The following is a 26610-nucleotide window of genomic DNA, read 5'->3' as shown; positions in this document are numbered from 1 at the left end:
AAAAATCCAAAAAGGCACCGGATTAACACTGTGCTAATTGCAATTTGAAAGCACAACAAAGGCATTCCACAGCAGCCTCATTACATGTTAATTCTGGGGATTAGTGTCAGCTTCAGTCACCAGGTCTGTTGCAGGACTGTTTTCTTTTTGACACTTTCATGGAGGGCATTAACATTGGTGTTTTGCAGGCTTTCTCTCCCCACTCTGTCAAGCATATACTTGTTTAGATTCTAATGGGGCAGAGAATATTGCACATTTGTGCCAGGTTGTCAGATTGACCGGGGTGGTGAATGCTTCACTTTGGATGGCTGGGGCAATTCTCTCTTATTAGGGTTTACTTCTTTAAAATAGTTGATTGTGTAACAGATGTGGGGTTTTTAAGGGAATGGAAGGAAAAGGGGAAAGGGAAAAGAGGGAAGGGGGAAGGGAAAGGGGGAAGGGAAAGGGGGAAGGGAGACAAGCTGAAGTAATCAAGCTAAATCGAATATTTAACTAATAGATATCCTACCAGTAATACTAATACTGCAACTTTTATATTTTAAGGGTAAAAACACGGTTTAAAGCACATTTTCCTGATTAGTTTTTGAAGTGCAAATGAGTTATAGCATCTTCTCTGATGCAGTCCAAATTGATTCTTATGTGTAACTTTCTGTGCTAAAATACATTCAAGGGATCAGAGCTATACTCTTTGTATTGTACCTGAAAGTCATTACCAATCCTAAACTCTCAGCTTGTAACGGGGGAAAAATTTTCAGTGATTTTATACAGTTAAATTACTGTATTTTGAAAGTTTAAAATCATACGAAAATGCAGAAAAAGTATTTTTAAATATTTTTAAAAATTGCAATTAAGAAGTGTGAACTACAACTATTGGTTTAGGAAAGCTAGAAAAATGGTATAATTCTTTGTGAATAAAGAACTAAGATTTGTTAGTTCAGGTTTGTTCTAAGATTATGGTACATATCTATAGTTATTTTCAGCATTTGGATTTGGGTAGACACACTAAATTTTATATCACTCCCAGTAATATTGAAGTAGAACATAACATTGCTATTATGAACCTGGTATTCATTTGTTCATAATTCTTATAAAAATTCCCTTTAAATGATTTCCAGATGAGATTTTGGAATCATGTCTTCATGTGCCAAAATTGAACAAAAGATTGTTTTTATAATGTAAGAATAAGCTTGAAAAGTACTCTTAAAAGTCATAGTACAATTTATATGATATAAGCCTTTTTTTATGATCAATCACAGCATCTTGGCTATTTTTCTGAACAAAAAGGCCTAGTAGTTTCTTTTAAAAAATAGTTTTGAACAGAAGAAAAAAAAATTAGATGTGAAAATTGCAGTCTTGCACTTAAAATCTTATGATTTACATTCTCTGTGATTGGAGATTTTTGGCTTTTAGCATAGCACAGCTAAAAATACAAATATAAGATTATTCTATTACTTATACAAAAATTCATCTAAATATAAATCTAATAAGCCAGAATTGGTTTTAGACAATTTAGATGCTCTGACAGAACAAAAGCTTAGCTTTTCAACAACTAAAGCAGTGCAATTTTAATGTTTAAGATATAACAAAACCTGTATCAATATAGCTGCTGTATATCATTTTTAGAATAGTGGTTGACTACAAGCAGGACTGTTTTGCAAATACCGTATGCAAAGGTATAAAAAGAATTTTGGGTGCGTATGTGCTTTGTAACAATCTATTTGTTGTTGAAAACTTGGCAGCAAAACATTAGAAAACTAAACTCATGTTTTATCTCTGTTGCAGTAGCATATGTTCTGGAAACCCTAAATATCTGAATGTCATATCAAAGACAATTACATTAACTCACTTTAGTAGTACTAAGATATAAAAAAATGTGTGATTGCACTAAAATTCTCCTCTCACAATTGGATTCTGCTCAAATTACACTACAGGTAGCCCTGTATTTTAATTAAGAAACATTACTGCCTCATGCTGCTATACTGATAGTCTGACAGCAAATAAGTTGGCTAAACTGTTCAGAAAAAGAGAAATGGGAAAGATCTGCTAAAAATGGAACTGCCTGCCATGTAAAAAGGCTATGGTAGACTGATCCAGCTTTGGAGCTGTGGCTGAACAGACTAATATGCCACCACAAAAGTTAAAAGGAAGAGGCTGCAATCTTGAACAGAAGAGTCAGGAATCTCAATGCAAAACAGTAAAGAATGGATTTTTTGAATTACATTTTTATTGTACTCCAGAAAGATGAAAGGTAGAAGAGAGGTAATTATTAAATGGGGAAATTCTTTTGGATGGGGGATTGGAACTTTGAAAATAGTAGTTGAAAAATATACTATACACTATGTATCAAAGAAAAAACAAGTAACAATTACACAAATTTGACATCTATGCCTAAAATGCCAAAAAATTTCAAAATTCCTATACTCAGGCTGTTGGCCCATGTTGGCAGGCAAGACCCACCCAGATATTTGCTCACCTCCCTGCCCCTACATACCCAGTGGGATGGGAGAGAAAAGAAGAGGCATAGGAGTGAGCAAACTCACATACCAAAGTCAGGACATGGAAAACACTCACCAGATTCTAGAAAAAAAGACTTGACTCATGAAATGCTGGGATTTCAACCCCAAGCCCCAAATTAAGGTTGACATGTGGGTGATTCCCACAGCCCTTCCCAAAGGGGGGGTGAGTTTGCCTTTAGGCTTCCCTCCAGGGTGCAGCCAGCCTGGCAGGGAGAGCCATGGGGTAAATGAGCCCCAGGTGTCGGCATTAAGTAACCAAAGGTCAGGTGTCCCACTTGAGGATAAAAGCTGAGACCACTTGCAGGTAGGGGCAGTGTCTGTCTGTGAGGTGGATGTCCTGTGCAGAGTTCCCTGTTGGGGAAGGACCTCCTGCCTCCCTGGGACTGGGCTCTAGTCAGGTCTGGCTCTTGTAAGTGTGGGCTGTGTGGAGGTTCAGTGTGTGGCTTCCTTGGTCTTATGGATTTGGCTTGTTGACTCAGTTGTCTCCCATCCCTTCTATGGGAAACTGCATGTCACCATTTATTCCACCCATTGTTGGTTGTGCAGTGTTGCTGTTGGGGTTGGTGGGATTGATGTCAATTATGTATAATCAGACTGACTTGTTTGTTCTCCCAGAGCTCACACATGTACTGACCCTTTTGTATCAAATACAGGTTGGGTATTGGTTCTTCTTTATGCTGGCTGTGTCCTTTAAGCTAGGCCTAATAATTGGCAAAACAACTTGGGACCATCCTTGCAAGATGCTGCCCCCACCCTAATACCATGCCAACTATACCCTATACACTATCAAATTCCTTTCCATTATACATCCATAACACTATGAATAGATTTCTTAGACTAGATTTCTGTGAAATTTTGGAATTTTAAACTATAAAATCACTTTATTTAGACTGAAATGTTTTTTGTCTAGCTAGAAGTATTGATGCAAAACCTGAATTTACAGTTTCTTAAATTTTGTTGTGACAGTATATAGGCTATCCTAGATTGTATGCATATGTATACACAGATCCAATTGCTCTTTCATAGTGACCAAAGACTAAGGTATCCCTTTTTTTGTGCAAACAGACATGGGAAGGAAAGCCTGCTACATACAGTTACAAGAGCTTTAATACTGCCATGGATACAACATGGAAAACCTGGCACTGCTCCTGAAGCCTGTGACATTTTTGCAGCTCAAACACTTTCATGTGCTTGGATATAGAAATTTCTTAGTAAATGTTCATGATCCGTTAACTTTCTTGGATCCTTTTTTGTATTAGGGACCTATTGTAGAAAGTTATCTGTATTGATGTTATTGTCATCTAAAAGCAAAACAAGACACAAACCTAAAGCAGAGTGGACCCAGTTGTCTCCACACACAAACTGTAACAGATAAGCAGCACAATAACACACAACCCCAAACTCCTTGGACACAAATGTGTCTACCCTGCAGGTAGGCTGACATGTTTCCTCAGAAGTTTGTAACTGAAACTGTCATCTCCTTGCAGACATGCAAAAAGGCTAAAAGCTGCTCATCTTTCCCAATCTGATGCCGTATAACCAAGCTGAGCATGATCTAATAATAAACACCAGCAGATGGTAAAGCTGGTTTCAACATCAGTGCTGTGAATTGCAAGCCCTTATCTCTTGTTCCCATGATGTTTCCACTGTAGCACAGAGCATGATGGATCAAACGCATTCACAACAAAATTGTGCTTACATGGCAGTGAAGGCTGAAGCTCCACAAGTCCATAGTCAATCTCTGGAACGCCCCAAATGCAGTTCTTCGTGGGCAAACGCTCTTTGGCCTAGTTAAAGACCCTTTAGGGACTGCTGAACACAATGACATCCAGACGGAGAGGAGCTGGCTTTAGAGACTGAACTTAGATATGATCTACTACAAAAATACGTTCAGGGCAGTGCAAGCCAAATGTGAAAGCAGCACTAACTTCTCCCATGGTAATTCAGTGTGCTCCACTTTTATCTGGTTTCTATTCTATGCTGTGAAGAAAATAATCTGATCCTAGCTTTATTTATCCTTAGGAGCTGTTTTTCTTTCACGTGTTGTTGCACAGATAAGGGTGCTATACATGCATCCCTTGCTATTCTAGGAAGGCAGTGAATATAACATAAAAAAATATTTTAAAAGCCATTTGATGGCTTCAAGCAGAATTTCAGAGCTCTATCAGCTTTAGAAATATAAAGAATCTGATCTTCTAGGGATAAACTGTGTTCATTAGTATCTGGCACTTACGGCTTTGAATGATTCATTCAGCCAAGACTCTTTGGCTTAACTAATGTGTGTTATGTAACTGGTTCTCATCAATCACCACAATATTGCACTTCCACAGTATACCTATACTAAAGAAAAAAGATTAAAGAGAGGGATTATTTCTGGCTATGCATTTATTTTCAGTCTAAGGGTTATTGATTTTTTTTTTTTTAATCAGCAGAGAGAATAATTTTCAGAGGTAGTCCAGTCACCAACATGTCTCATATAAGCAAACTCTACCATCTCACAATTTTGTGTTTTTGGAACAATGTTCGGTGTCTCAGAGAGACAAAGGTCTGCCTCCATTAAACTTGCTGCACAAATCAATGTGCAATACTTTTTAATCTGACATTAATACAGTGCTGTGTTTTCAAAAATCCATATGACACATTAGCATTTAACAGTCATGATAAATGGTAATTGCTTGTTTTTCAGGTTTAATAAACAAATTCTGAACTTCCTTCTTCCCTTAAGTACTTACTGCAGAAAAGAAAACTTAATTTCATTCCATGTTTAATTTAAAATGTTTTGTTATTATAGTATATCAGCCTATGAACTGATTCAAGGCAATGTTTCCTATCAACTAGGAAATATCATGAGACAAACACAGGGTAAAACCTGAGGGTGGGAAGAGAATTATCCTTTTAGTACAGATCACAGTTTATTACCAATTATTCACATGTTATTGATTCTTCAGGAGAGATTGCCAGATCATTAAAGATGTTCATTCTTTAAATTTTAAAGTGCTGTTAAACAGAGTATTAGAATACCCAAATTGTTAAGCAAACTATTGAAAAGTCCTATCAAACCTCACAGCCTCGGAAAATATGTTCAAAGGTTTATGAATAACAATCAATTTGAGGAAGAAATATATGTTTTAGAATATTCACATCAAATGATATGCACCGTTGGACTATGCAGGACTGATTGTAAGTGGTTTAAGAATCTTATGCAAGGTTTTTTTCCAAAAATAATGCAGTAAATGTGTCAATGTCAAAGCTATGTCTACATTAATGTGACTTCTGCATCATGATAGTTCTAGCAAGGTCTATTGACATGTGTAGCATTATAGCAGGAATAAAATTCTCTGTTGTGTAGGCAGAAAGTGGAATACATCTGTCAAATTCTTCATCTCCTGTACAATTTCTTTTTGTATGACTCCCAGAGCTATTGAGAACAGCATTCTCCTCCCACAGCCCAGAGTTGGGCAACATGAGCTGAAAAAATTTAGATCTTATTTCTCATTAAGCTTTATCTAAATTGGGAAATGAAACATTTCCCCCCCTTGTTAGATTGTTCAAATCGTGTTATTTAGTTGAATCACCTAGTTCTTGATCAAATATGCTACTCCACCTCTTAGTTTTGCATGTCCAGCTTCTGATACTCCTAGTAACTTCACATGCATATCACAACATGTGCAACAGATAATACTATAGTCGTCCTTGCCTGCTATTTTTCTGAATTACACTGAATATAGGTGTGTATCCCAACTTTAATGCTTTGGCTTAAGAATTTGTATCTGAAAACATGCTTACTGAATTCATACTCCTTTTAATAAAAAGGCTATTTATTTGCCATAATTCATGCAAATATTGGTGATTTTCAGAGTTAAATTCTCTATTATCAAATATCCTAGATAAAATAAATAAAAAAAAAAATTTGCAAGATTTTATCACAACTCTTATGTCCAAGTAAATCAAGGGGATCAGTATAAAAAAGAAAGGCTAATTATATTCTCAACAAGGCTTTGCTTAAGTCACATAATATATCTAATAGTTCTTCTACTAGCACATGTAATTCACTGTTGTGTACTTTCAATGTACAAGTTTTTTTCTCACACAGTTTGTACTGTGTGGTCAATGCATGTATACTCACCCTGCTTGTGAAAACAAAACCACTAATTTTCACAGTATTAAAAGTCTAATTTTATATGCTTTTAAAAATCTATTTTAGGAATTAATATAAAGTCTAATACATATTTCTAGACCCAGTTTGCCTATATAAGGAACAAATAATTCAGAAACTAACTCTACTATTTTATTCTTGTAACTGTACTTGCATCTACCTATTGACTCATTAAATAAGCATCTGATTGCATTTCAAAAATTCTAATAAAATTTAACTGCACTGAAAAAATAAAGTCAATCTATTTATACAGTAGGTATAAATTACATTGTAAATTAGAGAAAAGTAACTGAGAAGTGCTTTATATAATATATATTATCCATGCACATAGAAATATCTTGGGTGAATGTCTTGTGGTTTTATAGGTTTAGAGTGCACTTCTGAGCATTGCTGAATGGAAAAACAGCAATATAAGAATTAATGGGTCTTAATCCTTACTTAAATTTACAATTACTACACCAAAAGATCAGACTTTAGTGTTCCATCTTTATCTTCAGCACTTTTTATGGATATTTGTGAAAGAATTATTGTGAAAATATAATAAAAATGTTTAAATTAAATTCATTGTCTGAAAGATTTCAAAGTGGTCATCATGACATAGTAGATTTTGATTAATTGAATATAAACTCCTGAATATCAGTGGATTGAATGGAAATAGACTGTATTATTCTAAATTCAATAACTGAAAATTTGTCCAATGATACAATGATGACTGGCTGCATAAGAAAAAATACAGAAATTGCACCTCTCTTTGAAACACTGTCACATGGTGAAACATTTGGATTGAAGAAAAAACAGAAGAAAATTGCAGGAAGCCTCTGGCAGCCATGTAGCAGTCTAGTAGTGCTGAGCGGGTGGGAGGGAGAGTGAAGGGAAAGGACAGACTGAGCTGAAAAGTCCAAGTTATTTCCTTTCAATTTAAATAGCAGCAGAAAGAGGAATCTCTTAGACCACCCCATACTCAGCCACCCAGAAATTATTCCAGTTAGAGCTCAAAAATGACTTGCATATTTCTGCACTTGAAGACAGGAGAGTGTGTGAGGAAGAAGTACTCTCTGAATAAACCTCTTGAGAATGGGGGATGAGGTAATTATGTATGTAAATCAACGTTTTGGCATAGAATCTGCAAAGAAAAGAGACATTAAAGTTTTATTCAACATCTAAGCTAAGCAAGCAACACCCAAAGAATCTGTTTTTCATTTATGAAAATGCCACATCTTCAGAATGATAAACATTTTCTACAAAATATAAAAAAAGCCCTTGACTCTGAAATGCCAAACTAGATATGAAAGGAGGGAGTTATATCTCCCTAAGCTTGAAACTGCTTTATTTTAAGTAATGCTACTGACCTAAAAGTAAACAATTCCTGCTTGAGTACAACATAATATTATATTCCAGGTATGAAATTCTGTCATGAAGTATTGCTATCTTATTAGATTCTTACAAGATTATTAGACAAAGTTTGAGAATATTTATAGATTGCATCCAGATAGTATTTGAAATTTAATATATTATAATTTAATAAGAAAGATTAAATGAAAGAACTTCTCTTAACATTAAACCTACTGACTTCTTACTGCATATGTGCACATGAAATATTGTTTATTAATTCTGTACTACAACTGATCATATCAACAAATAATGCAGCTGATGTCAAAGAGTATTCCACATTTCATTTCTCTACAGGAAAATGAGAATTTTAGAGTATCACCCATTGCCTCCTTTTAGGAAAATAACTGGTTTGCACACTGTTTATTTTAATTCAACCCAAGTAACAAAGATGTCATTTCCAGGGAAGACTGAATACCAAATGTTGGTACAACAAAGTGATATACATCAGTTGTTCCCTGTTCTCTAAAATGGATTATAATATTTGAACTTCTAGGTTAGATGCATCCAGAGATGACAATGTTATATAATGTAGCAGAAAAGGGAGTCTCACTTCAGTGCGTGAAAGAAGTTGGCTGCCTTTCCTGCATATTCAGATGTACGAATCTTTGGCATCTCCTGTTTTGACTTTTTAAAACACTTCAGAGTTGCTTTTCATATTGTCTTTCTACCTAGCGTCAAGAGTATAATGCAACTGCTACATGTTTATAATTCTGTTGTTATGAAATATCTCAGGATGGGAGATTAACTCTTGATGTGGTAGGAAGTTTTTGCAACAAAAAACAGGGATGAAGAATTGTGGGATTAAAATGTTCTTCCTCTTAACCGTTTTTCCTTCCTGAAAAATTACTATAATGGCCAGGTTACACCACTCTGCAATACATGCTATCTGAATGGCAGAAGATTACATTGCTTAGATACAGTACAAGGCCTAATTTTTAGTCATCATTTTTATATAAACACACTATAATAAGAAGACATAGTCCTCTGCACTTGAACATAATGCAGCTTTTATCCTTCAGTACACTGTTGGTCATGCACATTTGCATCTACATATTACTGAAATCGTATTTAATCTGTGTGCAGAATTAATTGACTAACAACTGCTTCAATTTATTTGTCATATGAGAACCAACACACTTTTTCAGAATTTGTCATAACACTTTTTCAGTGTTGCAGATGTTAAAAAGACTTTCAATAATTCATGACAATCATTTAGATTGTTCATGTGTAAACACACAACCCAGAGCTGCCAACAATGCAGTACGATATATAATTATTATTGTTGATAGTGCTTGTTTATTTTGAGAACTGGTTAAAAATGACGCACTTTTCATACTTGAATATTGTATTGCTTATTAATGTCATGTTGACCAGAGCGATCTTATGTCATAGTAACATATTTATTCCTTAAAATGTAGAAGCAAGTCTGGAATTTGTTTAATTTGGTATATGAGAAATTATTCTAAAGAGTACAGTTGCGCACCTTGTTATTTTTGTGGCTGCTATAATGTGACGTGTTATTTGCTGTCAGCAGAGCAGTATGATAGGTGGCTGTCTCTATCCCTCTTGGAACAGAAAGACAAATTACTTTGTATTGGCTTTTAGTCTGAAAAAAATGAATATACATATACTTTTCTGATCTATGTATATGTTGCCCCCATTAGCTTACAAACAACAAATACAGTGGCTTTATTTCCTACTTTTCTCACTCCAGTGAACTGGTGTTTGACTCCACTCTTTGAAAGAGCTTATATATAAATACAAGTCAGCTGGGAAAAAAAAAAAAAAACAACACAAAAACCAAAAATCAAAAACCCCACATTTAATAGATGGTGATTTCTTCCTAAACTATGCTTTTAGGGCAGTGTGGGCATGTGTTAGTAACTACACTCATGACCTAAGCAAAGCTTTCATGGAATGTGTTGAGGGGCAGGGGGAGGGAGGGTCTCATTGTGTCCTGAGAAAGGGACCCATGTGGCAGAGGCCTCACACAGGGCAAGCAAGTGCCCCTACTTTAGCTTCTGTTCGCTATTTAGCTGGGCCTCAGAAAGTGTGGTGATCCAGAGTGAGAAAGCAGGGCTCAGCTGGCATTCAAACTCACAAGAGGTGTCAGGAAGAACAAGGATTTTATAGGCATGTTAGTAACAAGCAGACATACAAGGAAGAGATAGATTTGCCACTGAAAGGGTCTGACAAATTAATGACACCGGAAAGTTTGGTTTACTCAGTGCTTTCTTTGACTCAGCCTTCATGGCTGAATTTAACCCCCAATCTCTATACAATGAAGCAGCAGCAAAGCAAATTGTAAACCCTGAAGGAGACTCAGTTTAGGGATCATCTGTACAAATGGGAATCTACAAGTCTGTGAGACCTGGCAGGATACATCTAAGGGTGCTAGAAAAGGGTGCTGACATCACTGCAGAGCTGCTCTTCATCATTTTTTGAAAAGGGAGGTCAAGGGAAGTCCCTGATGACTAGAAGGCAAATATTACATCCATGTACAAAAAAAAAAAGGCAAAAAAGATTTGAGAAACTACAGACCAGTGTGCCTCACTTCAATCTCTGGGGAAATTATGGAGCCGGTCCTAATGGAAGTTTTTTCTGGACTGATGAAGGACAACAAGGTGTTTGGAAAAAAACAAAGACTCTCCAATGGTAAATTATGATTTACCAACTTCATTGCCTTCTGTGACAAAACAATTTTCTCACAGGATAAGGGCAAAGCTGTCAATGTCAGACTATAGCGATTTGTCTGACATAGTCTTCCCACAATATCCTTGTTGGTAAACTGATAAAACATAGATTGGAGATGGACCAGAGGATGTATGAAAACTGGCTAACCTCCAGGCTCAAAGGGTAGCAGTTAATAATTCAAAATCAAACTGGCAGCCAGTCACAAATGGAGTTTCTCTGGGTTCAGCAGTGTGTCTGATACCATCCAATATCTTTAAAACAAGCTGGATGTTAGAATTGAATGTACCCTCACCAAGTCTGTGAATACCAACAATCTAGTAGAAGATGTATATATTCTGGAAGGAAAAGGCACCTTTCATAAAGACCTTCACAGGCTGAGAAATTGGACCAACAAGAACACCACAGGAATAATTTGAAGTCCCTCATCTTGGACAGAAAATTCCCAAGCAGCAGTAGAGGATGGTGTCTGACTGACTGGGGTGTAGTTCTGTTGAAAAGAACCACAGGTCCTAGTAAATAGCATGCTAAACATTGGCCAGCAGTGCACCCTTGCAGCAATTAAGGCAAACCATGTCCTGAGCTGCATCAGCAAGATTGTAGCCACCAGGTAAAGGGATGTGATTCTTCAACACTGCTCAGTCCTTGTTAGGGCACACCTGGAATATCAGGTCCAGTTTGGATTCCCCAGTTCAAATGTCATTGAAAATCTTGAGATGATCCACTGAAGCCCACCAAAATGAGTATAGCTTTGGAGAACTTGGTGTCTGGAAAAGGTTGGGGACCTGTTTGTTTAGCCTAGAAAAAAGAAGGCTTAGGGAATCCAGTCTTAGTTATAGAGAAGGTAGTTATTCTCTTCACAAGAATCCACAGTGACAAGAGGCAATGGGCACAAGATTCTTCAAGGGAAATTCTGTCCAGACAAAAGAAAAAAAAAAATATTCGCCATGAGAACAAATAAATGTTGGAATAAGTTGCCCAGAGAAGTGATGGAATCTTCCTTGCTGGAATTATACAGGACTGTATCTGACAGGACCCTGGGTCACTTAATCTAGGGTTGGATCAGATGATTTCCAGAGGTCCCTTCCACCCTAGACTTTTCTATTATTCTGCTGTTCAATGATTCCATCATTTTGTTTCTTGGCCTTACACCACATGATCACATAAGGTAAGACATAAACCACAGAATCAAAGGCACAGAACTATTGCCAGTGAAAAGTTGAATGTGCATGGGAATATATAAAAAATACAGTGCAAAAAACTCCATTAATTATGTTTTTATAGACGTTAGTGATGATTAGTTGTTTGGCAAAAAATTGGAAAGATCAGATTATTTACCTGGAAGCTAGAACAAGCAAGTTAAACGTGACTATAATATTTGTTCCTGATATGTAAAAGATCCCAGCTGACATTAAATCCAAATCTCTAAGCAGATGAATAACAGTTCAAGAATTGTCCCAAGTACAGCCAGTCCTCGGAAATGTACGTCATCTGGACTCTCTGAAGAAATTTACACATGATTGTTATTCAACGGGAACTTCAATTCTTTTCTTCTTCATAATGATATGCTGCATAGATCTAGTATTAATAGAATGACATTCAGCTGAGGCATAATAACCAGCCACTACATCAATACCTTCAGATGTTTCTAATCTGTCTGTCAAACACTCATCTGTGTTTCAGGAAAATTATATGCTAGAAATGACAGATGCTTGAAGTGGAAGTGGTCTTCATATTGGATGTTTCCTTTTTTTCAAACTCTGGTGTTCCTATGTCTAGTTCTTTACTATCACTTATATTAAGATCTGTGTAGGTGGTTGTGTGTAATAGTGTTAGTCAAGCTGTTTTCAACTAAACTGGTATTACTTTTTGGTCCCTGAAAAAATCTGGACTCCAGTTCTAAACCAGAACCTCTTATTGCCCTGAATTATCTGAAAGTCATGTAAATAAATAATTTCACCAGTTACCTATGGTATTTCCACATTCCAAGCCTTAAATGTGATGTAGACTTGCATTTTTTTTTTTTTCCGGATGGTCCCTTTTTTGATCTATCTGTAATCACTTGACAGCTACTTTCTCCTCATCTATCTATTGAAAGAGGAGCCTAAAAAAAAAAAAAAAATGGTATCAGCTTCCAACACCTTTCCATTGGACAGATTTGCAAGATCTTTGATGAAGAACAGCAGCTTGTCTTTCATTCTCATCACACTCCTATTTCAAACCACAGAAAATGGCCTGAGGAATGAGAAGCTTGCTGCTTTCATATATTCCTAGATTGCATACTAGAATTACAGTGTTTTGGCCAATATCTGTACAAACAGTGTGGTCTCCAAGAGTACAACATGAAAAGGCAACTTAACATATGTAACAGTATAAGGGAAGCCTACACTGCATGTAAACTCAGCCAGAAAGCCCTTGGAGTTCATTAAGGTGAAAACTGGTAGAATAATATGTCAGGGAAAAATTTCTCAGTTCACTTAGTTTAAACTGAATCAGGATAGAAGCACGTTATGGATTTATTAATGGCATAAAGCTAACCAACAATCATCTATATTTCCAGGGTCAATATCAGTAAAACAATGTATGAATCACAAAACTAGACTCTTAAACGTGATCTGATTTTGGCAAACACACAGGTTTTTGTGTTTGATACACCATACACACTCTGTTTAACCTCATATTCTTACTAAGAAAGGTTGTTAGCATTTCATATTGAAAGATTAAGTATTAAGATTATAAACCTTAATACAAAAGATTTGGCAAGGACAGGCTGTGTGAACATTACAATGGAATAGCTACAAAAGACTCCTGCTAGAAATAGGTAGAAAGACTTTTCAGAAAAGATATTCTTCATTGTCTGGAGTTGAGTGTGTACATAATAGTAAAAAAGCATAACACTCTTGTTAGTACTTAAAAATCCCCTAGCTTGGCTATGTATTGAATATATGACAAATCCCCATGGAGTGACTGCAAATACAGCACACCTGAAATCATACACAGAATATATATATGGTGTGTCAGTAGCTGTTCATATTTAAAAAAAAAAAAAAAAAAATGTTGGTTTAATTATATCTACACTACTGATGGCACTGCAGATATAGCCTTAAATGCATATTTGCATTTATTATCTTTGTCTAACTTCTTGCACATCCAATCTTTGCTGACTCCTCCAGCCAAATACAAAACATATGAAAGGAGAAATATATTTATTAGTTTTTGAGAAGATGCCCTTTCATTTTTCCAGGTGCTAATCCCAGTGGAGTTAATATGAGGCATATAATGTCTGCTGCAATATTGGAGTATGTTTTCATACACAAAAAAAATTTCCCTTCAAGTTTTGAAATGTTTTGTCATTCAAAACATTTTTGTCCCATTTGCTTATTTTTATGCAATGATTCCTTTGTTGTGATTCTTTTTATGGTGCAGAAGAGGCTTGACAAATGTGTATCTTTTTGCAGTTTTGTCAGGGCAATATTAATTTTAATTATGCTATAAGAAAGTATCTCACAATTAAAATTCTATTTTATTGCTACATAATACTTACTTGGTAGTCTTCTGTGTACACTGTTACACTTGCCATTTTCTGAAATAATCTCGGGTTGAAGTTTCACAAGTCAGCTGATAATTGATTCCTGGGTTTGTTTTTTGCTGGTTTAAAAGCTAAACCACCTACTTAGGATGTAGAGGAGTTCCAAGCTGTTGCAAGTGTAGCATCAAAAAGGGGCGGCATGTTATAGACTGGAGTAAGGCATGCCCCTGTTTGGGCTGCTTTGGGCAGGAAAGCTCAGCCATTCTGTGAACCTCTGCTGATAGTGTGTATGAATTAGAAGATTAAATCCCCACCAGAAAAGTAAGTTTATTTTAGATTATTGTATTGGGTTTGTGTGGCCAGGTTTTTTTAGTGGGAGGGCTACAATGTTGGCTTCTCTGAGAAGATGCTATGTCTGACAAAGCCAATGCCAGCCAGCTCCAAGATGGACCCATCACTGGCCAAGGCCAAGCCCATCAGGTAGTACCTCTGTGATAACGTATTTAAGAAGCAGGAAAAAAACTGCTCCACAACAGCAGCTGTGAGTGACGAGTGAGAATAAGTGAGAGGAACAACTCTACAGACACCGAGGTCAGTGGAGGAGGTGCTGGAGCAGAGATTCCCCTGCAGCCCATGGTGCAGCCCATGGTGAGGCGGCTGTGCCCTGCAGCCCATGGAGGGTAACAGTGGAGCAGAGATCCACCTGCAGCCCGGGGAGGACCCCACGCTGGAGCAGGTGGATGCCTGAAGGAGCTGTGACCCCACGGGAACCCCACGCTGGAGCAGGCTCCTGGCAGGACCTGTGGACTCACGGAGAGAGGAGCCCATGCTGGAGCAGGTTTGCTGGCAGGACTTGTGACCCTGTGGGGGACCCACACTGGAACAGTCTGTTCCTGAAGGACTGCAGCCTGTGGAAGGGACCCACACTGGAGCAGTTCATGGAGGACTGTCTCCCATGAGAGGGAGCCCACGCTGAGGAGGAAGGAGCAGCAGAGACAACGTGTGATGAACTGGCCACATCTCCCATTCCTCATTGACATGCACCACTCATGGGGAGGAGGTAAGGAAAATGACTAGTGAAGTTGAACCCAGGAAAAAGGGAGGGGTGGAGGGAAGGTATTCTTAACATTTAGCTTTATTTCTCATTATCCTACTCTGATCTGATTAGTAATAAATAAAACTAATTCCTCAAGTTGAGTCTGTTTTGTCTCTGACATTAGTTGCTGAATGATCTCTTCTAGCCCTTCTCTTGACCCATGAGCCTTTAGTTATATTTTCTCTCCCCTGCCCAGTTGAGAAGGGGATAGAGCATTTTTGGTGGGTACCTGATGTCCAGCCAGAGTCAACCCACCACAATGACAGACTGAGTTAGTGTATTAAAATATGTGCAAGGCCAGCATATTAGGCTGCATTTGCTTTGAATAGCACTGTTGACGGTCTGTGTTGCAAAAATTACATACAAGGTTTAGAATATTATCACTTAAGAGTGCCACAGTATATATCATCATTTAGGATGAGTGTTAGTTTACCAATAATATGCTTTTGCTTCTTATACAAATCTTAGATAAAATTGTTTATATATTGGAATGAATTATGCCTTATTCATTAGAAGGCAATAAAACTGCTATGCTATCTGCTGGGAGCTCTGGCCCAAATGATGGGTGAAGGAAGGGATAATATCTTGTGTAATTCCGAAAGACTGTGCTTTATTAAATCTGACTACTTCTCTATTTTTATCTCTTCTTAAATGCTTATTTCTTAGTGTCCCACATGGCACCAAGAGCTCCTCTGGGAAGAGAGGGAGTCTGTTAAATGATTATTTAGGAAGCTATAATAGTATTACTGTTAACAATACTACCTTTTTTTTTTTTTTTTTTTTTTTATGATAAGCATGTGGTCAGTGGTGAAGATGGGAAGCAGGAGACAAAATAACAAAACCTCTGGACAAATTTGTCTGGAAGGTGGTATGCACACATAGCAGGAGGGAAGAATTGGAAAGAAGCACCAACAAATCACTGCATTGGCCCATGGCTGAAATGTCAGCTGTGCTTGCAATATCTCTTGGCAAAGCTTGGGTTTACAAAGAGAATGCACTCAAGTTACTACCTTGAACATAAATTTTGAAACAGGGTGTCAGCAACCAGTCTGTCAAGACCTTTAGAAATGAACAAAGTGTTTTATTAAGAAAACAAAGCAGCACGCAACAGCAGAATAAAGCTGCAAGACAGAGGGACAGGTGTTTCAAGTGTAAAAACTTTAGTGAAAATAGAAAGGTAAAACCAAGATGTGAATCTTAAACAACATATCCAGTTCTATCACAGGGAGAAAGAGAAACAATAGGGAGAAAAGGACAAAACCTGGGTGCAGTTGTGTTACTGACAGTAACTCCCAAAGCACTTTTACGAAGAGAGGAAATTATTAATTTTTGTTATACAACTGAGAACTTCAATACCTCTGTAACTTCAGATGCATTAAGTTCCCCTGATTTAAGGGAGCATTTGGAGGGAAAGGCATCAGATTACCATAGAATAGCAAATCTAAGAAAAGGGTAATCCTTCTTCTATTTGTCATCATCTTTAATTAAAATCTTCTTGGCACATTTTCACAAAACTTCATAACTTAGCACAAATCTCAGATCTGACTGTACAGGAAGATTGTCCCTGTCTACCCACCCTCTCCTCACTCGTTTCCTGAAGGTTTTTTTTTACTTCTCTACCTCCCTGCTTTGTAAGATATTCCATTTTAGTACATTACTTAATCATTATAGTCTTTATACATAGGGTTTGTCAATACAGTATTTTGGGCAATCGAGTGTATCACTGCCTAGTAGGAGTGTAACAAGCTGCACATACACAGGACACCTATGACAATGTTATTTCATAGGAGTCTGCCTGTAGTTTGGAGGGAAAGAGATAAAGTGTTTTGGTTTTGTTCACATGTGAAGCGTAAAGTGATTTGTGGTCTTACAGTATAAACAGTAAAGTAGCTGATTGTCTTACAGACTGCAAGGTAGCAATAAATGCTAGGACAAGGAGCTAACTGTTCTTTCTTCAGTAATTTAGCTGAATAACTGATGGAGCTCAAAGACATTCCTCAAAAATTTAGTAATATTTCCTTCTAAATTTTCCCTGACAAAATATTAGAATCGTATCAGGAAAGAGGGAATGAACAACCCTTTGTTTCTGTTAAAAAACATTTCACTGTTTGATGCAGCATAATACACCATCCCAGCCCGTCAGAGGCTTCTCTAATTATGTGAAACTTTTGCAACAGTACATTTTTAAAGATATTATGTAAACAATCCATATCATAAAGCTAGTTTTCTTATGACTTTTTGCCCTTTGTGGGTCTTCTTGTATAACATATGTCTTCAACACCTAATTATATGATTTAACTATAGAGTTTGAGTTGAAATTGCTTGCATCATGAATTATGATAGTTAGAAGAATTTGACTCTCCAGTTTTCCATGTGCCAGGTTGGAGTAATTTCAATACTAGCAGGCTCACCACACACATTTCTTTTTCTGAAGTAATTTTTAATTTAGATACAGAAACTAGAATTTTCTTCCACACTGAATTGCATAACCTTCAGCTTCCAGTGGTTGGATCAAGTCACAGCCTTGATCGTTATATTATCCTCTACTATCAAATTGTCATTTTTTATAAGGGTTCTTACAGTCAATGACAAAATAACCCATTTTAACTTCACCTCTGGCAGAAGTGACTAAACTGCAACACATTGGTTAGCGTTAGGTCTTCAGGATGAAGAAGGTGTGAAATAAACAAATCAGTAGAAGGCATGAAATCGCTGGATTTCAGAGGTTGACCATCTACCCAGATCAGCAGTGAGCTCTGTTATGTCAAGAGTATCCTAATCTTTCTTACCAGTCTTCCCTGATACATGTCTCTCAAACACAAAAGGATTTTCATGAGTGTTTCAATGAAACTAGCCACTCCTGGTTTAACACCTGTCTTCTAATGATCAAATTATGGATACCATAACTGGTAATCTATCCTGGTCAGAATAGAGCAAAATCAAATACGATCCTGTTTATTTTGAAGGATTATTCTGCATTTGCATACATGTGTTAGTTTAGCCCTTTCTGGCCAGAGAGCTACATGGACAACTGATGTGCTTAGTGACCAGAATTTGCCCTTTTCAAACTTCATGAGTGCCAAAACAGGTTTCCTTCCCCAATAAACGTGTATGGTGTACACCACTCCTGTAGGACTTTACATTGGATTCTGTGGTATGATTTTGTGTTCACACACCTAGACGTCTATTTCCCACTCACTGGAAGAAAACCAAAACACCTAAAAAGGTTTAATCAAATATGAATTATATTAGTCATGGAAAAGAATGAGATGGGAATACCTCCAAGATGTAATAACCTTAGGACATTCTATCCTAAAAGTGATCCTAAAACAATCTCCGCAGACTCTTAAAAGAAAGTCAGGTTAATGATTTTGCTTAAAAGCTGATAAGACAAATTCAAACAGACTTAATAATGTATACAGGTGTTGGATATCTTTTGAAAATGAGAATGGAAGACTCTCAAAGGTCTGAAGAAAATACAGGATTGCACGTCATGGAGGGGTTTGAAAGGGAAAGACTAATTTTTTTCTCAATAGGTGACTTTCTCACATTCTTTTCTAAGGAAAATTAATCCAGCTAACAAGTTTTATTGTTTAGATTCCAAATACCTTTTCAGGGTTTTTTTTATTATTTCTGAAATGGTAGCTAGTTACACAATATTGAGATTTGACTCAACTGGTGATTAAAAGCCCCCAAGATGTTTTGAAGAATGAAACTTCAGTCAAAAAATAAAAAAGCCAGAAATGGGACAAACTCTTTACTAGTTTCTGTATGTAACACTTCATAAAAGCTTATTTAGAAAAAAACCCATGTTTTCTTTGGGAAAAAAATCCAGATATGAGTGACAGGTACTTATACTAACAATTTAAAAGGAAAAAAAGTGGTCTGTTCCATCGCCATCACAAATTTATTACATGATTAACGATTTATTAAGGATTGCTTGCAATGACATGGAAGACAAGGGACATCAGTTTTTGCACCCCTCCCCATACTCCCTGAGTTCTTCCTAGGAGTGTGCTGGGTTTGGATGTGTCTCACCATACCCTTCAGAAGCTGTGATTAATCTCTATCCTGTCTCACCTTCGTGACTGATCAGAATTTAGTCGCTGTTTCAGATCTGATTGTCCTGAGAAATTGCAGGTAGATGTGTGCTAGTATCTTAATGACCATCTGCTGTAGCTACCAGCAATGCATACCACTTTTATAACACTTGTGCTGGTATTTTGAGTCCATGCCTTCACATACATATCAATGCAAACATTTTTATTACTATTTTCCAGAACCCTGGAAGACTCCTGGGCTTTAGATTTCTAATACATTGTAGGCACTTTGGTACCCGCTGGCAAAAAATGACAGCTATATTTTAAGATTTGTAAGCTTCTCAAAAATCTCCCAAGCTTCTTGTGTTCTACAGTATTTCAGCAAGACATTATGGTAAACTTTCTACTCTTTTGGCCCAGAAATACAATATAATTTCCTTCCATTCAGTTGTTTTGGCTCTAAATTCTAATTTGATCCAGTCTTCATATTCTGTTTCTCTATTTTATTGTATTATGGTTATTGTGTACCTTCCCACTTTCTCACCCCCTTATTAGTCAGCTTACTCTTTCTCTTTTTATCCAAAATAAACCAGAAAAGATTTGAGAGGAAGGGGAAGAGCCACTTACCTTTGACAACAGAGACAGAAAGAATCTTTTGAGTAGTGGAAAAAATATTTATTTCACACATAAATAATATTCCAAATGCTCCATCTATAAGTTATCTAAGTCATAATATTCTTTCATTAACTTCTTCCATATGTCCTGATATATAGTTCTCAAGGGCTAACTCACTGGCTGATCTCAACTATATTGATTCTAATGGAGATGTCAGCTGACATCAGACAATTACCTTGATTCAAGGATACTTCAGAGAAATCCAGTTCAGATTTGGTTCATTCTTCTGAGCACCTGTGAATGAAAGCCATCCCTATTAAACTCTATCTTCTGTTTGTGTATTCATATTAATATAAAGATAAAGATAGATGAAGATGAAGAAGATATGATATCAAAAAAATAGATGACTCTACACCCCATGGGTTGCAAACATCCAGAGAATTCAAATTTACTAAAGCTGCTGCTGAAGCAAAGCCAGACTGAAAAAATAAATGTTCAGGCCCTCAGGCACTTGGTTTTTTTCATTTTCCAAAGGGAAAATCTCTGAACAAATAAGGATGTCCTGTTTAAAATGCTGCTTCTTACTCAGTATAAACAAATATGTTCTACATGATTAAAAAAAAAAAAACAAAAAAAAACAAAAAAAAAAAACAACCCAAAACTCTAAATGTAAATAGAAGTAATTAATATTCTTTCTGGTTAAGTGTTGTGATAATACAGGATTGAACACTGAGCAACTGACATCATCTACCTGGACTTGTGCAAAGCATTTGACAACATAGTTGTCTCTAAATGGGAGAGGCATGAATTTGACAGATGGACCACTCGGTGGATAAGGAATTGGCTGGATGGTCATAATCAAAGAATTGTGGTTCACAGCTCAACGTCCAAGTGGAGAGCAGTGACAAGTGGCATTTCTCAGGGGTCAGTACTGGGAAGAGCACTGTTTAACATCTTTGTTGGCAACATGGACAGTGGATTGAGTGCACCCTCAGCTGATGACACCAAACTGGAGGGAAGGGATGTGCCATCCAGAGTGACCTTGACAGGCTTGAGAAGGGTGGGCCTATTCAAACCTCATGAAGTTCAACAAGACCAAGTGCAAGGTCCTGCACATGGGTTGAAGCAATCCCAAGCACAAATACAGGCTGGGTAAAGAGTGGATTGAGAGCAGCCCTGCAGAGAAGGATTTGGGAATATTAGTGGATGCTAACAATGTGCTCTCGCATCCTAGAAAGCCAACCGTATCCTGGACTGTAGCAAGAGAAGTGTGGCCAGCAGGTTGAAGGAGGGGATTCTTCCCCTCTACTCTGCTCTTGTGAAGCCCCACCAGTAGCAGTGTCCAGCTACGGGGCCCCCAAAATAAGGACATGGACATGTTGGAGTGGGTTCAGGGAGGGACACGAAGATGACCAGGGTGCTGGAGCACGTCCCTTATGAAGACAGGCTGAGACCTGGGGTTGTTCAACCTGGAAAAGATGACGCTCTGGGGAGACCTTATAGCGGCCTTCCAGTACTTAAAGGGGGGCTACAGGAAAGATGGGGAAGGACTCTTTATCAGGGAGTGTGGTGATGGGACAAGGAGTAACAGTTTTAAACTGAAACAGGGTAGATTTAGATTAGATCTAAGGAACATTTTTTTTTTTTTTTTCTGTGTGAGGGCAGTGAGACACTGGAACAGGTTGCCCAGAGAAGCTGTGGCTGCCCCCTCCCTGGCAGTGTTCAAGGCCAGGTTGGACGGGGCTTTGAGCAACCTGATCCAGTGGAAGGTGTCCCTGCCCATGGCAGGGGTGTTGGAACTAGATGATCTTTAAGTTCTCCTCCAACTCAAACCATTCTGTGATTCCATGATCATTGAAAATTGTCATGCAGCTTTTTATGCCAGTTGGAAGACTTTTGGCAGTTTTCTTAAACTGCCTTTTACAAAACATTTCTTCCTTGAAAACATGTGAATTCTTTTTTCACCCCCAAAAATAATTCTAATCCTCAAAAATTAATTTGATGTATGGGTATGAAATAAAAAAAAAAAATGAAGAGAAGTCTTAGGTAACAGCAGAACATTGTATTTTGCTGCGAGAGTCCACGAAGCAGAAGTTCTTATTCAGGATTTGTTATATCTGTCCCTATGCAAAACTGAGATATCACCTTGACCTTTTATGATGTATGTACAAAAAAAAAAAAAGAAATTACATGAAAATCCACAGTGCACATATGAACTGGCGTGTCTGGCAGTTGCAACTCAATTCAGAATGTACACCTTTGGATCTGGAGATCCACAGAGGAGTTTGGAAAGATACAAGCTAGATTTTGGGAAGATCATACCCGCATTGGCCTGATTAGGGAGAAGGGATATGTAACATAGAGCTCACACAGCAGGGATATTTCCAAGAAAAGTACTTTGTGCTTTTGGATTTTTTCTTAGTAGAAGAAAGTGTCGTGATCTGGAGGGAAAGAGATGTGATTTATAAAGAAAAAACATTATTTATTAGTACTGGGGTATTTAAAAGTAATCTGTAAAGTTAATCCTTTAAAGAAAATACTTATTTACCATCCATAAAAATCACAATTTTTGTATAAGCTGTAGTGTCCCATTTTTCCTTCTGATGATAATTTAACATATTTTATGTGTTTTTTTTTGTTTTTTTTTTTTTTGTTTTGGTTTTGGTTTTGTTTTTTTAATTTTATTTTTTAAGCAAAATAATACTTGATGAACCCCAGAAGAAAATTACCGAGACTGGTTACCTTCTTCCCACATACTTCTTTTTCAGTGAAATTCTTGCCCATCAAAAGTTCTGGGTAATTTGAGCCCTCAGCATGCTGCCAGGTCAGCTCTGATTCTTTCCCTCTATTCATAATGAGACCTGTCAAAAAATATTCTTCTTTATGTTCTCTGCTGCCAGCTTGCAAGCGTAAGATTTGCTCCCAGTTCTGGTGATACGGATCCTCATTCTGTGGCTAAATGTCTGCTTCTCATGAGGTAGTGAGAGACCTCATGCAAGTTGAGGCTTTTCTTTGGTTCAGTTAAATTTGAAAAGGTTAGCAAGGCCACCAATTTGACATGAGATAGATGAGAAATGGTGATAGAATGAAATGAGCCATAAGGCTTCAAAAATATGCTAAGGGTTAATTTTTAAGGTAGGTTCAGAAGGAGATGTAAGACACCTGAAACAGAAATGTTCCTAACAAGCAATCTGTGTTTTGTTCACACTGTGTTTGTGCATTTGCCATTACATGCAGAAATTGTTTTTCTCTTTTTGAAGGGCTTGTTTACTTTTCCTTATTCCTGAAGCACATCTTATAGTTAGATAGAGAAAACCACACCCAGGCTTATTTTATTGTTCTTTCAAATGCAAAAAAAAAAAAAAAAAAAAAAAAAGAAAAAAAAAAAAAGAGGAAATCCAAGAATTTTGAGGGATTATGAAAGAAATGAGAGGAAAGATGAGTGGAAAGAAAATGTACCTGAGGAATTACAGCTATGAGTAACCTTGTTTTCTATCTTTAAAAAATAACCCATGTGTACAGCTGCCCTGTTGATGTCACTGACTAGTCGTTTTCATGTTCCACATCAGCTTGGCAGCAGCAGTCACAGATTAAGATTTTTTAGTAGTTTAGTAGTCTCATAGCATACCACGAGGCAGACCGGTATCCTTTTTAATAATCTTTGTATGGAAATAGTTGAGAGCCTGAATCTTTTAAGATTGGATAGAAAGAGTCTCGGTCATCTGGAGAATCAGAATGTGTGATTATAAATGAGAGACTTAATAACCCTTAGCACAAGAACAGCACATTCTGGCATAGAGACATGATGTTTGAGAAAGAAAAGTGCACAGTTACTTAATTAAATTAGTTAAAGGAAAATTCAAATTCAAACAGCAGTAGGGAGAAATCCTAGTGGTGTCCAAAGAGAAAATCCATTCTTTGTAAGGAAAACTGTGCCTCTTTAATTTGCCAAGCAGGCTGTCAAAACGCTGGTATTTCCCCTACCTTCCTCACATCACGGCAGGTAAGAAAACAACATCCATTGATTTGGGAAGAAGTGAATAATTTTATCTAAGAAATTGTTCAAAGAAATTTACCCAAAAGTACATTTGGAAATAAATTTAATTTCCGTTAGGGCAAGGCATCTTTTATCAGAGAAAGCATTTTAACTAATCTCTGATAAATCTGAAATTTTTTGCAATTAAAATAAAGCAGAGAATCTCATCAACAGGAAAAGGAAAGAGTGAACAAAATAAATAGCAGTGTGCTTCAGTATTTGGATCTAATGGAGCTATGGTCCAGGTACTCTGAGTTCAAACAAGTATTTCAAAGAAGTTGGAACTAACAGTTTCAAAGTGAAAATAGGTCATTAGACACAGCACATTGAAGACAGTCAGTTTAGCCAAGTGAGTATATAGAGTAGATTCTTTGTGAGGTCATCTTTCAATGGAAAAAAAAAATGGCAGGAAAAAATAATCTTCTAACTTTTGTATTGTGAACTGAAGTTTTGGGCCTGTGATGAACTAGATGGTCTGCTTCTGTATCAGCTACTGTAGGAGAAATGGTAGGGCTTTCAGACACCTAAAGAGATGTAGGGGTACTAGTACTGAATTTGTTTTGGTATATTGGAACAGTGAAAATTATATGGTATACTGGAATAGGGAAAATTAGATGAACTTTTTCTATTTTACCTTGTTAAGACCTTTGGTAATAACAGAATCTGAAGAAAGACAGCAAGTATGCCAATGCAATCAACATTGCACCCGGAGGAGATTTAGGTACTGACTTGCTGTCACTTCCTATTGATATGGAAAGTAAATCTTTTATGTCAGATTTTCTTCAAAACTGAGACATTGTCATAAGGATGATATTTTGAAATCAGACAAACTCTATTGGAGTTGATCTCATTTGTGCCCTAGAAATAAAACCTCATTATGAGTGAATGGGTATCACTGGTAAGAGAAACATGCAGATACGTGGACTTGGTGTGCTATATATCTGTGCCATCCAACAAATGTGTCTTGGCAGAAAATGGGATCTTTGCTCATTCCCACCTGCTGATATAGCATATGATGTCAATCCTGGGATATGCACACCCTGGATATACAACAGGAATACTCTGCTCACATATCAAACATCCCTGAGGTATAACATGCTAAGAAGCTTTTTTTCCTTCTAAGACTACTGTCCGGGAATCCACATCCTTCTTGGTTTAAGAGGATGCAGTGGTATCAGGCTTTGAACACTTGGCACTTTGAATTATGGACATATTTGTAAATTCCGAATTTTAAGCTTTTTTGTGTTCTACATTTAGAAGAAAGATAGATCATGCACCAGGAACTTGTTCCTTTGAAGCTGACTATGCACATTTTATGGGAGTTTAGGAGAGAGTTTTGTCTGCACATTGCTCAAGGGCCAGAAAGTCTACTGAGGTGAAATACAAAATCTTCCCCAGGGCAAAATGAACAAGGAAAACTTGCCATGCAGCTGAAGAAACTCACAGGAATTGGGCACTTTGTCTTGATAAAATAGTCAAGAGGATATGAAATGGTGCTGGGTACATTTTGCCATGACTTCCAGCATTACTGGAGGAAAATATGTTTCTTATCTTCATTAGCGATGTACGTACGTGCTCACAGATGAAAAGCAAACACAGACTAGAAATCTTAAAAAGCTCCTGATAGGAGCAATTCCCTCTCCTTGTTGAAATCTTGTAAAATCAGAGGAGAGATTTCCAAGCCACCTCACCATCTTTTACTTTACTAAGTTTTTCATGACAGAAAAAGTAGCTGTTAAATATATGACTGCACTACACAACAGTCCTTATGAAAGTGAGTGTAGAATGTATATGTCAGTGAAAGTGCAGAGATAGTCTGTATTGTCTGGGTTGGAGGTGTGCCAACAGAAGACTAGCATTTCAGTTGTGAAGTATGTTATCAGGATGTTATCTTAATTGTAAAAATCTCCTATGAAATATTTCAGTCATAATCCTGAGAGAGGGCTGAGTGCATATTTTTCTTTAAGGGCAAATTTAAGTCTGTAAGTTTTAAAAACTCAAAATAGTGGTGTTCTAGTTGGCAGCAAAAGTCCTGGGTAGGACCCAAATGTGAAACTTTCATCTATGCTAACCTTCCCTAGGCCTAGGGAAATTGTAATTATTTTAAAGCATACAAGTTCATGCATTTTTATTAGCATGTGTTTAGAATACTGTTTAACACTTAGCAACTACCATAGACGTATTAAACTTGCTTTAGAAATGTGCTGTCTAGTCACAATCAGTGCTAAGGATGATGCCTACACTTTACAGGCTGACATTTGCAAATAAGCTATGAATTCACATGCGCTTGCTAACTTGCTGTGCAATGTCTGAATTCATCTAGGCAGCACCACTGAAAGTGATTTCTGTAGAATTTTCTAACAGAATTACAGACATTCATCACACAAATACTACACAAGATGGCCCTTGACATAGCTTGGCATCGGTTCTTTCAAAGTTAACTGGTGCTTGTTTTAATTCCCCATTCACCATTCAAGCCCTGCATTGATGACTGACAGAAAAAAAAAAAAAAAAAAAAAAAAAAAAAAAAAAAAAAAGA

This window comes from Athene cunicularia (assembly GCF_003259725.1).
Source record: "Athene cunicularia isolate RWA chromosome 2 unlocalized genomic scaffold, athCun1 chr2_part1, whole genome shotgun sequence".
NCBI classification, from domain to species: Eukaryota; Metazoa; Chordata; class Aves; order Strigiformes; family Strigidae; genus Athene; species Athene cunicularia.
This window is presented reverse-complemented; position numbering follows the sequence as displayed.